Raw genomic sequence first — 15,017 nt, 5'->3', positions numbered from 1 at the left:
TCCCTTCTATAGCTGAACTGCCTTTTCCCCCAGCTGCCTTCTAAGCTGTGGAGTAATCTTCCTGGTCCTTATCTCTACTATTCTTGGGTGTTAGTCTTCCATTCTGTTACTTTATATTCCACAAATGAGTGCAATCTTTCTATGTCTGCCCTCTCTAAAACTTATTTTTAAAGTTCACTATGAGCTTCTTTCTCTCTCTCTCTCACTATCACTCTCTCTCTCTTTCTCACACACACACGCATACATGCATACATGTATGTGCACACACGCATACATGCATACACGTACATGCACACTCTTACCTGGGCATGCCATTCCCACAATCAGTGGGGTTTGATGGGGTATCCTGACTCTGTGCCTCAAGTTTCAATTCTACAGTGTTAGCTCCCTTAAGGGGGGATGCAGGGAAGAAGTGGGAGAGAAACAAAAATAAAACCAGAGGCATTTAAAGGATATCTTAATTTATAGAAAGTGTGAGTTCCAGGCTTGGGTGGGGAAGGATGTGAGGGAGACAGAGACTCCCTGGAGATGGACAGGAAGTGAAATAACCAGCATGGAGATGGAGAGAGAGTACTGTCAGGAGTGATTCCTGAGCACAGTGTCAGGAGTAGCCTCTGAATGTGCCAAGTGTGACCCCCCACCCAGGAGAAAGAACAAGAATGAGGATGAGGTGTTGAAAGTGGTAGGCATTGAGACAAGCATTTATTTTTAGAGAGACAACTCTTGGTCCATTTGAGTTTTTCCATTTTTGAATTCAATAAGATATAGATACTAGACCAGAGACAAAAAGTCCATTGCTGATTCCCAGGGAAGGGAATGATGGATGGGGTGAAGGTGGTTGTTGGGGGGCTTTCATCCATTGCAGTTTGCACACAATCCCTGAGACAGGGAAAAGATGAGGTGCAGGCAGAGCTCTGTGGGCGTGCATCAGGCAGAGGCTGAGAAGCACCTCCATGTTTGCTCTTCACATTGGGTGTCTCCTGTCTGGAGCTGGTATCTCAGTTTGGATCCATGGACTTTGCGAAAGAGATGGAAATGGGACAGAGTCTAAAAAAGTAGAGGAGACATAAAAAGCTTTCCTCTTCTTCCATGTTTGTCTTGAAAACCTCACTCATCTTTAGGTTTGCTGCAAAGAATCTACCAGTCATCAGAGTTGATCTCTCTCTTTCTCCAGCTCTGGTTTCTAGTTGGAGGCAGGATTCACTCCCAGATGTTAAGTGACAGAGAGAGAGAGAGAAACACTCTGCCCTTCTGTGTCCATGGAGTCTGAGAGCAGAGACCCGCCTTATTCAGCCAGGCCTATTTCTGGGAACCTGACCCATGCCTGGCATGTAACATGTAACAGTCTCCATGTGTTTTTTTCTGGCTCTCTCTTTAGGGGAGTGTTTCCCTCCGTGGCTGTCTCTTCCACCCTTGTTTACTTCCTGTGGCCTCTGTCTCCTCTTATGGGTTGGCCCTCTAACCTCGAACTGGACAAGAAAAGTTGGACTTGAAAGGATACTGTGGTATCCTGGACTCCCCATATTTATCCTCAATTATACAAGACCCGTGCATATAATTTAGATCCATTTTGAGATTTTAGAGAGAGTTAGATGAGCTGACTTGTGCTCAAAGTCAGCACAAAATGGATGCTAATTGATTGTCGAACAAGCTAACACAACTTCACACTTGCTTGCCATAATGCCAGTGTGGCTGATCCCCCTAGGACTCTAGGCCTTGCCTTCAAACTCAGGAGGAAGTCTCTGGCTGTAGGGGGTCATCTGCCTCCCTTGCACTCACATTTAATTCTATTTGCCCCTCATACTGCCCCCACCCTCAAGTCAGCTCCATGAGAATCTCTGGTGCTTGCCCAGCCTGGCTTCAGGCACACTGGAATCTCTTGTGGCCGCTTTTTAAATTCCTGGTATCTAGTTTGCATCTCAGATTAATTAAATGAGAATGTCTGTTTTAAATCAGGGATCCTGGCAACTGTGATTTTTAAAGATCCCCAGGTGATCCCAATAGCCACCAAGTTTTGGAGCCGCTTGACTGGGAAATGCAATTTCATTACTGAAATTGAGCAAGTCTCATTAAGCCAGGAAATTGAATTAATAACGTTCTGACACAACATGGGTGGAGAGTCTACTGGGGGCCTTTTATCAAAGAGGAAAGGGCCTGAGTGATGGTATGAATTTGTCCAGATGCTGCTGATATTCACAGATTGTCCTGAAAAATGACTCTGACCCATATCTCCCTGAAGGACAGTGGTTTTCTCCTTCTTTGAGTATTTTAACTGTCTGTTGCTCAACTCTCTAATATGTTTATATTCTCTAAAGTGTGAGATATTTGAAAGCAAGAAGCACATCCTTATAAACACCAAGTATTTGATCCACAGAGGTTCAGTGACATATGCTCATAATGTAAATGTGACCATGAATTCATTCATTCACCAGCGATGCTTGTGGATAGAAAGAAATAACAATGGCAGAGAGGCATTAATTAGGGAGAGGGAAGGGGAATGTATACAATGGTGTACTGGAATCTAAAGGTAAAAGCCGAGGTAAAAGCTGAAGAAGAAAAGTCTAGTGAGCTGTCTCGTTAATGCAGTGGTAGGTAAGTCAGGCTGGAGGAAGGTCTCAGACACAAAAGTTAGTTCCTGTCTGGGAGCATTGTGAACTTTTCCTTCGTTTTAGTTAATTCAATTAATGATGGCTGTGGTTATTAGTTGTATAAAATCTGTTTCTTCCAGGCTGTTAGCTTCAAGAAGGTAGATCCCACCCACTGCAGGAACCATCACTCAGTGCTCACCGGCTCCCTTCCCTCTTCCATTGAAAGGCAGCAATAGCCTCATCACAGGATTCTCACCAAGAATAATTTAGCTAAAATAGCTAAGCAGCTAGTTTATGGTAGATGTCCAGCCATAGTTATTTATCATTATTAAAAATATATCTGAGTTCAATATACACACACCCCAAGTGCCTTAGTCTTTACTAAACACTGTGCTTAAGCGCCAGGTAAAAAGTGGCCATTGAAAGTGCAAGGAAATTGCGCTTTTCAAAATGAGGAAGGATTGGAGAATGCCAGTGTCCCCATGTCCCGCTGCTCACTCTCCCACCAACACCCCTGTCCCTAGTGTAGCGGGCGAGTCCCATAAACATCAAGACGGGGTGTCCATGCCAGACCCTACCAGCAGATGGCAACACTCACCCTACACACTGAGGGGCTGAGCCGGGACGACGACCCCAGGCATGGTTTGAATTCAGCCACTGCCCCTCGGACTTTGATGTGCTTGTAGCCTCCGCGATCACAACGAATGTTTTGGGATTCTTTCCCACCATTCGTGGCCCAGCCTCTCAGCTTGGACTTGCCCCAGGCACCCGCCGTTCACCTAGCATGCCAACAGAGCCCCTCGGTGAAGGCTCAGGGCGCCTGCGTGCAGCTGCAGATTCTGATGCCCCCTTACACCTCAGCACGGTGCGCGACCACCTCCCCTTGGCTCTGCCTTTGAGTACTCCTCTACTTGCCTGCAAAGAACACAGCGCCTTTGTTGTCGCCCTTTCCCCACGCCCCCAGGAAGCCCCGAATCAGGCTCCCCGGGTGGGTGCCGCCTCAGCAAGTGCTCTGAATTTCAGGCCTGGGCGTCCTGTTGCACCATGTCTTATCAGCAATCTCCTTGCGTTTCCTGTCACCTCTGCAAGAAAGGGCAAAACTAGGTCTTTCTCAAAAGAAAAACAAGTCCTTTCTCAAAGTCCCCATGAGTTCATCGAGTACTTACAAGTCACGGGTGTGTTTTGAGAGGATGAAGAAAGGATGGGAGGGGTGTGTGGGTAAGAGGTGCGAGGTGCAAGGTGCGAGGGTTTCAGGTGAAAAATCAGATCCCTTACCCCCTGCCCCCAGGCTTCCTTGGTGAGTAGGATAGAGGAAGGAGGGCACTGAAGGAGCTGAAGTTCAAAAGCAATTAGAATTTTATTGTTCTCGGCAATTCAGTCCTTACTGAGAACTGTCCTTCTCTTTGGGCCGTAGAGATCAGGCAGGGTGCTGCTTTTCATGCAGCTGACCCAGGTTCAATCCCATGCACCCCACACGGTTCCTCAAGCACCAGTAAGAGTGAGCCCTGAGCACAGAGCCAGGGTAAGCCCTGAGCACTGCCAGTTGTGCCCCCCAAACAAAAACACAAAGAAAAGAAAACCCAGCCTCTTCAATCAATCAAGCTCTCGTCATTCAATGATCTTTCATTCATTTGTTCATTCATAATGGAGTATTGAGGACTGACTGTGACTGTCTGTGAGGTACTGAATACCAGGAAAGAGACCCAGTGCCAGTCCTCCAGGCCCCTAAGCCCAAGGAGGAAAGAGACTAGTGAACAGTCAATGAGTAGGGAGCACGGGATGCTGGGGAGGTGCAGATGGGGAAGACTGGGGTAGGTCCTGGATGGCCTTCAGAGCCCACACTGACGATTTGCCATGCGGACCCTTGTCAAGAGTGATCAGCACCTGCAAAGGTGCAGGGAAGACCAGAGGGCAGATGGAGGGCTCAAGTTATTACTGGCTCTGGCGGGAGCATTGTGTGGAGGAGGGGGCAGGCTCAGGCTCACAGTGTATCTCCAAGACTCTGCTGAAGCCGTTCTGGAATTGTGGCAGTTGCAAGAAGTGTTTAGCAACAATGAAATTGACTTCTCAAGGGGCAGCAATCAAAAATAAATTCTAGATCAAACAGGTGATGGGTGGGAATGCTGCGGCTCCTGGGAGAAAGGAGTTGAGGGAGAGGGAAGTAGAAGCCATGCTTTGAGGAGCAGGATTTAAAGGGTTTGAAAAAGAGGGTAGCATGTTGGGGTGTGGTAGGATGAGGGTCAGTGCAGGAGGTGAGAGATGATTGGAGGAGGTAACATGAGTGTGAGCTGGAAAGAGATAGGGCCTAGCTGGAGACTACAGACCTTGTGGGTCCAGGTCGGAGTGGTGCCCCAACTAGGGCATGTAGTGAATTTCGATCCTGCCTGGAGTCAGATGGACCTGGGCTGGCTTCCTGGTGGGCCTCTAGAGTGTGAACAGGCAAGTGGCTGAGCAGAGCAGAGCAGAGAGGGGAGCAGGAGCCTTAAATGCCCAGGAGAGGGCGCTGTGCCCAGGAATGGAGACTGGGCCAGAGCTTTGGAAATGGTCTGGGAGAGTGTTGCCTCTCAGAGGGGCAGAGAACCCCCATGGCTAAGGCAGCAGAGAGGCCTGGCCAGGCACATGCCTGCCACATGCCCCCCACTGGCAGTGCCACTCCCACCCCCATAAAAAACAAAGCCTGCACAACACTTGGAGGACAGTTGGAGCCTCTTGGCTCGATGGATCACACTCAGTGGGACTATTGGGGCATCCTGATGTCCTCTCAGAATCTGGCTTGACTCACATGGCTCTGGGGGACTGAACCAGCTCCTCAGTGACCTGGATGATGAATTAACATCCAGAGTCAACAAGCGGGACAGAGCAGAGCCTGTTCTCTGTCACCTGGCGCCAGCTGGGACTCCTTGTAGCTGGAACAGCTGTGAGAGGTCACTTGGCCATCAGGAAACCTCCTCAGCTGGGACCTTTCAGAAAGTCTGGGCCCGGGACACGACACAGGTGAGTCACTGATCAGGGGATGGCCAGCTGTGGGGCTCTTGCCAGGCAGCAACTGTGAGGGGTCAGAAGGCAGAGGCAGGGAGGCTGCTTTGCCTTCCTCAGTTTCCAAGGTGCTGCATTGCATTTGCATGTCCCCGTTTCAGAAGGGAAGTGGGGGTGGGTTGCGACAGGCACTCAAAGAGGTCCTGCTCAGTCCACAGGGAGGAGAGTATCGGTTTGGAGCCAGAGTCAGAGCTCCCCAGCAGTGCTCAGGCAATTTTTTTTTAGTTGAGGCTTATATACTTATATCTATATCTGTATAGACCCCCTAAGATTGGTTGCTTTCTACTTTCTTTTTATTTATTTATCTATTAAATTTTATTGAATCACTGTGAGATAGTTACAAGCTTTCATGTTTGGGTTACAATCTCACAATGATCAAACACCATCCCTCCACCAGTGTACATTCCCCATCACCAATATCCCGGATATACCCCCCCCTTTCCCACCCTCCCCCTGCCTCTATGTCAGACAATATTCCCCATACTCTTTCTCTACTTTTGGGCATTATAGCTTGCAACACAGACACTGAGAGGTCATCATGTTTGGTCCATTATCTACTTTCGGCATGCATCTCACATCCCAACTGGTTCCTCCAGCCATCATTTTCTTAGTGATCCCTACTCTATTCCATCTGCCTTCTCCCCTCTGCTCATGAAGCAGTCTTCCAGCTATGGGGCAGTCCCCCTGGCCATTGTATCTACTGTCCTTGGGTGTGAGCCTTATGTGATGCTACCCCACACTCCATAAATGAGTGCAGTCCCTCTATGTCTGTCCCTCTCTTTCTGAGTCATTTCACTTAGCATGATACTCTCCATGTTTATCCATTTATAAGAAAATTTTATGATTTCATCTCTCCTAACAGCTGCATAGTATTCCATTGTGTAGATGTACCAAAGTTTCTTTAACCAGTCATCTGTTTTAGGGCACTTGGGTTGTTTCCCTATTTTGGCTATTGTGAACAGTGCTGCAATGAATATATAGGTATAGATGTCATTTCTACTGTGCTCTTTTGAATGCTTGGGATATATTCCCGGAAGTGGTGTGGCAGGGTCATATGGAAGCTCAATTTCTGGTTTTTGAAGACTGTCCATATTGTTTTCCAGAAAGGCTGGACCAGTTGGCATTCCCACCAACAGTGAAGCAGCGTCCCTTTTTCCCCACATCCATGCCTGCATTGGTAGCTTTTGTTCTTTTGAATGTGTGCCAGTCTCTGTGGTGTGAGATGATATCTCATTGTTGTTTTGATTTGCATCTCTCTGATGACTAGTGATGTGGAGCATTTTTTCATGTGCCTTTTGGCCATTTGTATTTCTTTTTTGAGGAAACTTCTGTTCATTTCTTCTCCCCATTTTTGATGGGGTTGGAGGTTTTTTCTTTTTATTTTTTATTTTTTTATTTTTTATTTTTTTAAATAATTTTATTGAATCACCATGTGGAGGGTTACATAGTTCTCAGGATTATGTCGGTTATACAATTCTCAAACACCCTTCCCTTCACCAGTGCCCATCTCCCATCACCAACCCCCCCAGTATACCTGCCACCCCCTCCCACCTCCCCAGTCCCCACCCTTGTACATGATAAGTTCCACTTCGTTTATGCCTTATCTCGATTACATTCCATGTTTCAACACACAACTCACTACCGTTGTTGGGGTTTCCCCCAAAAAAGGAAAGCAGTCCTATTGCCAAGGAGGCATTTGATAGTTCTCCACTGCTAAGAATATAGAGATATTAAGTCCCGCTGTTTGTTACATAACTTTTCTTTTTCCCCCTTGCCCCGCGCCACCGAGTTCACGCCTGTTTGGTAATCGCCACGCTGCCTGACAAGGGGAAAAAAACCCGAAAAGGATGGTTATTTCCCGTCATCAGCAGGCGTGGGGCTCTGGCTTAGTTGATAGACTAGTAGAGTTTCTGCAGGCAGTTTCTGGAACCGAAGGGCTTGCGCTGGTATCGGCTCCGGCTCGAGATTCCACCAGCGTCCCACTGTTCCATGTACATAATTTTTCCCCTTATATCCCATTCCCACGCCACCAGGTCTGTTTGCTTAATGGACATCACACTATGTTTGACACCACGCCGCGTTTCTTCCCGAGAAAGAAGGATATTTCTTCTCAGCCGGCGTGGGGATATAGCTTAGTTCAGTCTAGAGAGATGGCTACCACTTTGATTGCCTTCAATATTTCAGCAACAGACTTACTATTCTTGTTAGGATCTCCCACAAAAGTCCGACCCATTAAAAAGGGACATATTACATATTGCTGATGCTAAGATGACATTAGGTCACGCGGCCGCGCGGTTTTGGGTTTCTGTATAGAGTCCAGGGAAAGTACAACCAGAAATAACATCACTACAAACTTTTACCCTTTTATGGTGCTCATAAGATGGAGAAGCCTAGAGAGAGGCTCGGCGTCTCCATTTTGCGCTCAGGAAAACCGCGGATCCTGCGCTGTGCTCAGGGGGGAGGTGTGGAGAGAGAGAGAGGTTAAAAGAATTGGGGGATGCCCGGCTCCCACTGTTTCAGCGCACCGTGGGGTCTCTGGTCCCATGCCGGAATTAGTTCAGTGGGCTGTTTGGAGTCCAAGAGCGCTTCCTTGGGCTCTTCCATCATGCTCGCTCCGCAGCAGGGTCCAAAGGGAAGCACATGTGGGGGAGGTGGGTTTAAGTATCTATCTGCTGTGGGCGGGGGTCGCCGCCCCCGCCCCCTGGGGCCTCCCGCAAGCGCGCGCGCCTCCCGTTTCAGCTGGATCGCCGTCTCCATTTTGCGCTCAGGAAAACCTCGGATCCTGCGCTGTGCTCAGGGGGGAGGTGTGGAGAGAGAGAGAGGTTAAAAGAATTGGGGGGTGCCCGGCTCCCACTGTTTCAGCGCACCGTGGGGTCTCTGGTCCCATGCCGGAATTAGTTCAGTGGGCTGTTTGGAGTCCAAGAGCGCTTCCTTGGGCTCTTCCATCATGCTCGCTCCGCAGCAGGGTCCAAAGGCGGTTTTTTCTTTTTATACAGTTCTACAAGTATCTTGTATATAGCTCAGGCAATTCTTGACTCACCAGGCAAGTGCTTCAATGCTAAGGCACATGTATGGGGTTTTGTCATGCTGAGTGAAATGAGTCAGAAAGAGAGGGACAGACATAGGAAGACTGCACTCATTTGTGGAATATAGCACTGCATTATCATCCCATTGTTCATCGATTTGCTAGAGTGGGCACCAGTAGCATCTCCATTGTGATACTTGTTGTTACTGTTTTTGGCATATTGAATATGTCACGGGTAGCTTGCCAGGCTCTACCATGTGGGTGGGATACTCTCGGTAGCTTGCCGGGCTCTCCGAGAGGGATGGAGGAATCGAACCTGGGTCGGCCGCATGCAAGACAAATGCCCTACCTGCTATGCTATCACTCTAGTCCAGATTTGTTACTTTATAACAAACTTATTTGTTACTTTATATTCCACAAATACAAATCTATACTATTTGAGGAATATAAAGTAACAAAATGGGAGACTAACACCCAAGGATAGTAGAGATAAGGATCAGGAGGATTGCATCACAGTTTGGAAGCCGGCCCCACATGCTGGGGAAAAGGCAGCTCAGACAAAGAGGGGACCACAAGTAAAGGATGCTTAGAGGACCTGAACGGGATAGGAGATGTGTACAGAAAGTAGACTATAGACTGAACATGATGGCCACTTAATACCTGCATTGCAGACCACAACACCCTAAAGAAGAGAGAGAGAGAGAGAGAGAGAGAGAGAGGGAGAGAGAGAGAGAGAGAGAGAGAGAGAGAGAGAGAGTAAAAGGGAATGTGCCTGCCACAGAGGTGGGGTGGGGGATGAGGGTTGGGGGGAGTGGTGGGAGGGATATTGGGAACATTGGTAGTGGAGAATGGGCACTGGTGGAGGGATGGGTACTCGATCACTGTATGACTGAAATGTAAGCATGAAAGTTTGTAAGTCTGTAACTATATCTCACTGTGATTCATTAAAAAACAAGAAAAGAGGGGCTGGGGTGATAGCATAGCAGGTAGGGCGTTTGCCTTGCACGCGGCCGACCTGGGTTCAAATCCCAGCATCCCATATGGTCCCCTGAGCACCGCCGGGGGTGATTCCTGAGTGCAGAGCCAGGAGTAACCCCTGTGCATCGCCAGGTGTGACCCAAAAACCAAAAAAAAAAAAAAGAAAAGAAAAAGAAAGAAGAGAAAAGAAAATAAAACAAATGGGTTTTGGGGGGTAGCCCTGGGCTATTCAGTGGTGGTGCTCGGGGGACTCTAAGGCTGTATTCAGCAATGCTTATGGAGACCAAGAGGAGTCAGGGAGAGAACTGGAATTGACTGCATGCCAGGCATATGCCTTAAGCACTGTAATATCTCTTGGTCCTTGGATGGATTCTTGGTGCCACAAGCTGTCATCTCTGCAGGACAGGTCAGCGGGTGTGCACCTGACAGCACCAGGGGAAAAGAAATCGGGGAGCAGCCTCCCAGCACTGCAGTGATTGCTCAGGAGAGTGGTGGGCAGAGCTGCGGGTGCCACTCTACACACAGTGCCGACTGCTGTAGAGCCAGAGCAGCCCCCTGATTGGGGAGGAGGACCAGAAACTCACTGCTGAGCCTAAGGCAAATCTTCAGCTGGCCTGGAAGCCAAATTGGGTTCATTTCTTGGAGGAGTATAGGTGGGGCACAGCCCTGCTCCACAGAACAGCCTCAGAGGGAAGTCAGGCTCCAAGCACTGAGGTATCAGCATGCCCCAAGTTGCAGCATGAGTGTGACCCCATGAAAGAACCACCTGGAGGGGACTTACATGGGGTTGGGGAAACTTCAACTGGAGGAGAGGGCAGAGAATCATGTTTTGGAATCCTTTTTGCTCCAGATGGCAGGGATCTGTTGTTGGAAAAGAAGAAAAACTGTGAGTCACCAAGAGAGAGACTCATCTGATTGCTTATAGGAGAGTAAAGGCTCTGGAGAGGTATGATGGTGGGTGGCAGCCTGAGCTCACATATGTGATTAGAAGACCCACATTGTACTTTTATTTTTATTTGTTTGACTTTGGAGGCCACCCCCAACAACGTTCAGGGCTGACTCCTGGCTCTGTGCTCAGGGATCACTCTTGGTGATGCTCAGGGGACCATATGTGGTGCTGGAGATCCAACTGGAATGGGCTGTGTGCAAGGCAAGAACCATAAGCCCTGTACTATATCTCTGCTGCCCTCTCTGTGTTCTTAAATGTTGTATCAACAACCAACAGTCATCAGGAGGTTATGATAACAGATCCTTATATGTAATGTCTGACTGTCTGATAGCTCAGGTTCATATTCTCTCATGGGTACCAAATGGGAGCCAGAGGGATTTACCTCCTTAGTGTAAGACAACTGAACCTCAGGTCATTCCGGATGAACTGTCTCCACCTTTCTCATGCCTATGCAATTTCAATCAGCTCTGGTGCCCTTCTCTTGTAGGAGTGCTAAATTGCAATTCTGTTCTAGTTAAGGCCCAGGGTTTGACCCCTGGCTCTGTCCCTCGTAAGCTGTTGTGAGCTAAGACAAATGAATCACCTCTATAAACCTCAGTATCCAGAATGAAATCTGGAAATCATAACAATGCATCCTTGAAAGAGTTGGAGAACATGTGGGAAGTGGCTGGTACACAAATGCAAGGACTCCCAGCTGCTGAGAGCTGTCCAGTGGTGGGGAGATTGGACTCACACAAACTTAAGACCACTGCCACCTACCCTGGACTTCCAAATACTGAAAAACATGAAGGGACAGTGCTGGGACCTCTAAGATCAAGTTGCTGGGAGGTGCGTAGTCAGCCATAGGTCCCAGAACTATCCCTTCAGCCTGATTCCACAACTTCCTGAAAATTTGGGTAGCAGAGGCCAATTCAAGTGGGTCAAAGGTGTAGCTTGATGGTAGCTTTAGGGACAGAGGACCCCTAGCATGCGCACGGTGGAGGTGTTCCTGCCAGACCTTTTCCAGACCTACTCCCTTATGGGGAACTTACGAGGAGGGTGGTGGTGGTCAAGCCACAGAGCACTGGCAAGCTCCCCCTTGTAGCTATTACTTTTCTGCTCTTGGCTCTCCATGCTTCCCAACAGGGTGAGATTTCCTCCAACTCTTTCCAAGTCAAAGGTTTAGGGCTATCTTTGAAACTATTCAAATGTAATGTTTGAATTAATGAATGATTAAAACAAAGGACTTGAATGTTTAATTCAGGGTTAGTTCTGGAAGGAAACTTGAGCAATAGGAAAGTACATGCCAGTCATACCCACCGACTCAGGAGGCTGGCCCACACTCCACATCAAGTCAGTGTTCTTGGTTCCAGCATACTGCAGGGTGGGGGCATGCTCTTGCCACTTCCTTTTTTACAGGGTGACCTTGTATTCACTAGCAGCACTTCCTCCCTTCACAGATATATTGCATTCATCACTCAGCTTTGCAGATGAGGTGGCCCCTATGCCAGCTGAACCCATGCCCATCCAGGACTGGTTACTAGTAGGTTGGAGCATAGACCCTGAACCCCCCCTCCACTCCTGGGTAGATCTTGGATGGGATGGATGCCCTTCAGTTGGTCTGGACACAGCCTGCTGAGTGAGGCTTTGGTGGCTGGTTCCCACTGTGTCTTGAGAAAGTTCCCTGCTGGGTAACACCTTGTGATGGAGAGATGAGGTCTGTATCCAAAGTCCTAGGCATTTCCTGCCTCTGCAAATTGAGTCTGATGTATGTTCTTGGGGTGCTGAGCAGAGAGCATATACATTCTTTGTGCGTTGGCTCTTGGAGGAGAGAATAGGGCATCTACAGCTTCGAGCACAGAATGTAAGGAAAGAGGTCCAGGGGGTATGAGACACACTTGGTGAGAAGATTGAATGAGAAATCACCAGGTTTGCAAACTGCATGAGTCAGAGTGTTGGCTATGAGGACAAGGGTCCAAGGGCCAGGAAGTGAAATAGGGTGACTTGAGCTGACTCCATTTCTGAATGAGCTAAGGAATTTGTTCTGGGAAGTTCCATCCATCCCTCCTTGTTTCCATACTCCTTTCTCCTCCTCCTCTTTTTGGTATTCATGGTGGCTCTAAATATTGCTACCAAAAGCTCATGCCAGCACCCTTCCCACTTGCCCCAGCTCCTGGTACTCTCTGCTGCCATCAGCCCCCAAGTCGGTTTGAAGAGGAAGGCAGAGCAGGAGGCAAAGCTGTTCTGAGACTGAGTTCCTGCAGAATTGTTAAGCTAAGCCTGACCTGCAACCTAACTTACTCAGATGTCAGGCTACGTTTGGTTTTCTGTCCTTAAGATTATTTGTCTCTTTGGAAAACTTCTCAGTCTCTGGCCTCTGGGCAACCATCCCTGGTGAATCATCTTTCACCGCCCTGCTCCTTTGCTTTGGGTCCCTATGGCTCTTGAATTTGTCTTCCCAAATGTGTGATGACCTCTGGCCATTATCTGAGAAGCTGGAAAGTGAGACAGTAGAGTCTAAGTTCAATGTTATACCTGAGAGCATTTTAGATACTTCTCAGCCCAATCTTGCTGGGATAGCTGCTGTTCTCTTGGTTCTCCCAAATTAATAATTGAGTAAAATCCTGTTTTGACATGCAAAGATGATTTGCTTCCATTTCACTGAATTGTGCCTGCTTTGGAGAGAGTGGATGTGTGTCAGGAGGCTGGGAGAAGTGAAGGTAGACAGGGAAACTTTCAATGAGAGGCAGAACTTGGGCGCTGACTTTACATGGAAATGTAATTCAGCCATCAAATTGTGGGCCATAGTTCTGGCTTAGTTTCAAGTGACAGAATAAAGTCATGAGTGTACTGTCTTCTTTTAGGCAGTTTAGGACACTTCATATTGGGGAACACACTGGCATCGGCTAAGGGGCAGAATGCAAAGGCACAACCCCTCTTTCATTTCACTCCAGGCAGATATGCCTCCCATTGAGAGATGTTTCTGCATCTGTGTACAAATCTCACATGTGAATACCCACATATTTTGTGAGTTTTAAATTTTTTTCCTGTCAAAGTCTATAAATAAAATTTCCTCAATTTAATGATGGCATTGTGGTAGGGGAAGGTGTTCTGGGGGAGGAGGCATGGCTGAGAATCTGGTTTTCTCCACACAAACTGTCTGAGCTTAGAGAGGCAACTCACCCTCCCTGGGCTTTGGGTCCCTCATCTGAAATGATGGCAGGACAGTGCCTATGTCACAGAGTTGCTGATTGAGATTTTTTTTAAATTTCTAAATATCTTTCATTGAGTCACCATGTGATACATAGTTGCAAAGTTGTTCAAGAGTGGGTTTCAGTCATATATAATGTTCTGTCACCCATCCTGTCATCAGTATACATTTTATATTTCCTAACATTTCCTACCACCAATGTCCACAGTTTTCATCCTGCATTCCCTGCCCACCCCTGGCTATATGGGGGCCATTCTTGTCTCTTTTTTTCTCTCTCTCTGATTATTGAGATCTTTAAATAAGTTTAGACAGGTCTGGCTTTGGTCTGTGTCTGTCACGTGGGCAGTACTCAGTAGCTATGGCATCATTCCAAAGAACTACTGCTGGCAGGGGCAAATGGTAAAAGTGGTATTTTTAATGTGGCAAAGTGGGGGCAAATAAGATCATTTTTTTCTAGTTTGAGGAGAAGAGAGGATCAAGGCACTAGATGCTTTTCAAGCAGCTTCTGAATCCCAACTTGATTCTATCCATCAAGAACAAATTGAGGATCTTCCATGTCCAGGTTATGACTGTGTTGCAAGAGAGTAGAGATGTTTTGGCATTGAGTCCATAGTGTATACCAGGAGGTAGACAAATATGTGGATGAAACAAAGAGGAGGGGGTTCAGATGTGATTCAACTAATAGTAAGGCAGGGACATTCATGGCAAGCCAGGTCCCAAGTTTCTTCAATATTATCAAGAATGAAGATATTGGCAATATATGCAGAGAAAGCATTTGACAAGATCCAACATCTGCTTATGATGAAAACTCTCACCAAAATGGGTTTTGGAGGAACTTTCCTCAAGATAGTCAAAGCCATTTACCACAAACCTATGGCAAGTATTATCCTCAATGGGGAAAAGCTCAGGGCCTTTCCTCTAAGATCAAGACAAGGATGCCCACTCTCACCACTGCTGTTCAATATTGTGCTGGAAGTACTTGCAATAGCTGTTAGGCAAGAAAAAGATATTAAGGGCATCCAGATAGGAAAAGAAAAAAATAAAACTCTCACTATTTGCAGATGATATGACACTATATCTAGAGAAGCCTAAAACCTCTACTAAGAAACTCTTAGAAACAATAGACTTGTACAGTAAAGTCGCAGGCTATAAAATCAATACCCAAAAATCCATGGCCTTCCTATTTGCACACAATGAGACAGAGGAAAGGGACATGAAAAAAGCAATCCCATTCATAATCCTGCCCCAGAA

The 15,017-nt window shown here is 47.4% G+C and overlaps 1 protein-coding gene across 3 annotated transcripts in view; it reads right to left on the bottom strand.

Moving 5' to 3' along the window:
* KCNA3 (potassium voltage-gated channel subfamily A member 3) overlaps positions 1 to 15,017 on the bottom strand; it is an 81,555-nt gene that overhangs the window by 11,048 nt on the left and 55,490 nt on the right. The window contains exon 2 of one of the 3 annotated variants that reach the window (XM_055138527.1): positions 10,409 to 10,488. The exons of the other annotated variants lie outside the window; for them this stretch is intronic. The gene's annotated coding sequence lies outside the window, so the exon portion shown is untranslated. The remainder of the gene's footprint in view (positions 1 to 10,408; positions 10,489 to 15,017) is intronic. 3 annotated transcript variants of the gene reach the window in all.

The sequence above is a fragment of the Sorex araneus genome, chromosome 5 (genome assembly GCF_027595985.1).
Source record: "Sorex araneus isolate mSorAra2 chromosome 5, mSorAra2.pri, whole genome shotgun sequence".
In the NCBI taxonomy this organism is placed as follows: Eukaryota; Metazoa; Chordata; class Mammalia; order Eulipotyphla; family Soricidae; genus Sorex; species Sorex araneus.
Note: the sequence above shows the minus strand (reverse complement) of the source record. Positions and strands in the feature narration are given on the sequence as shown.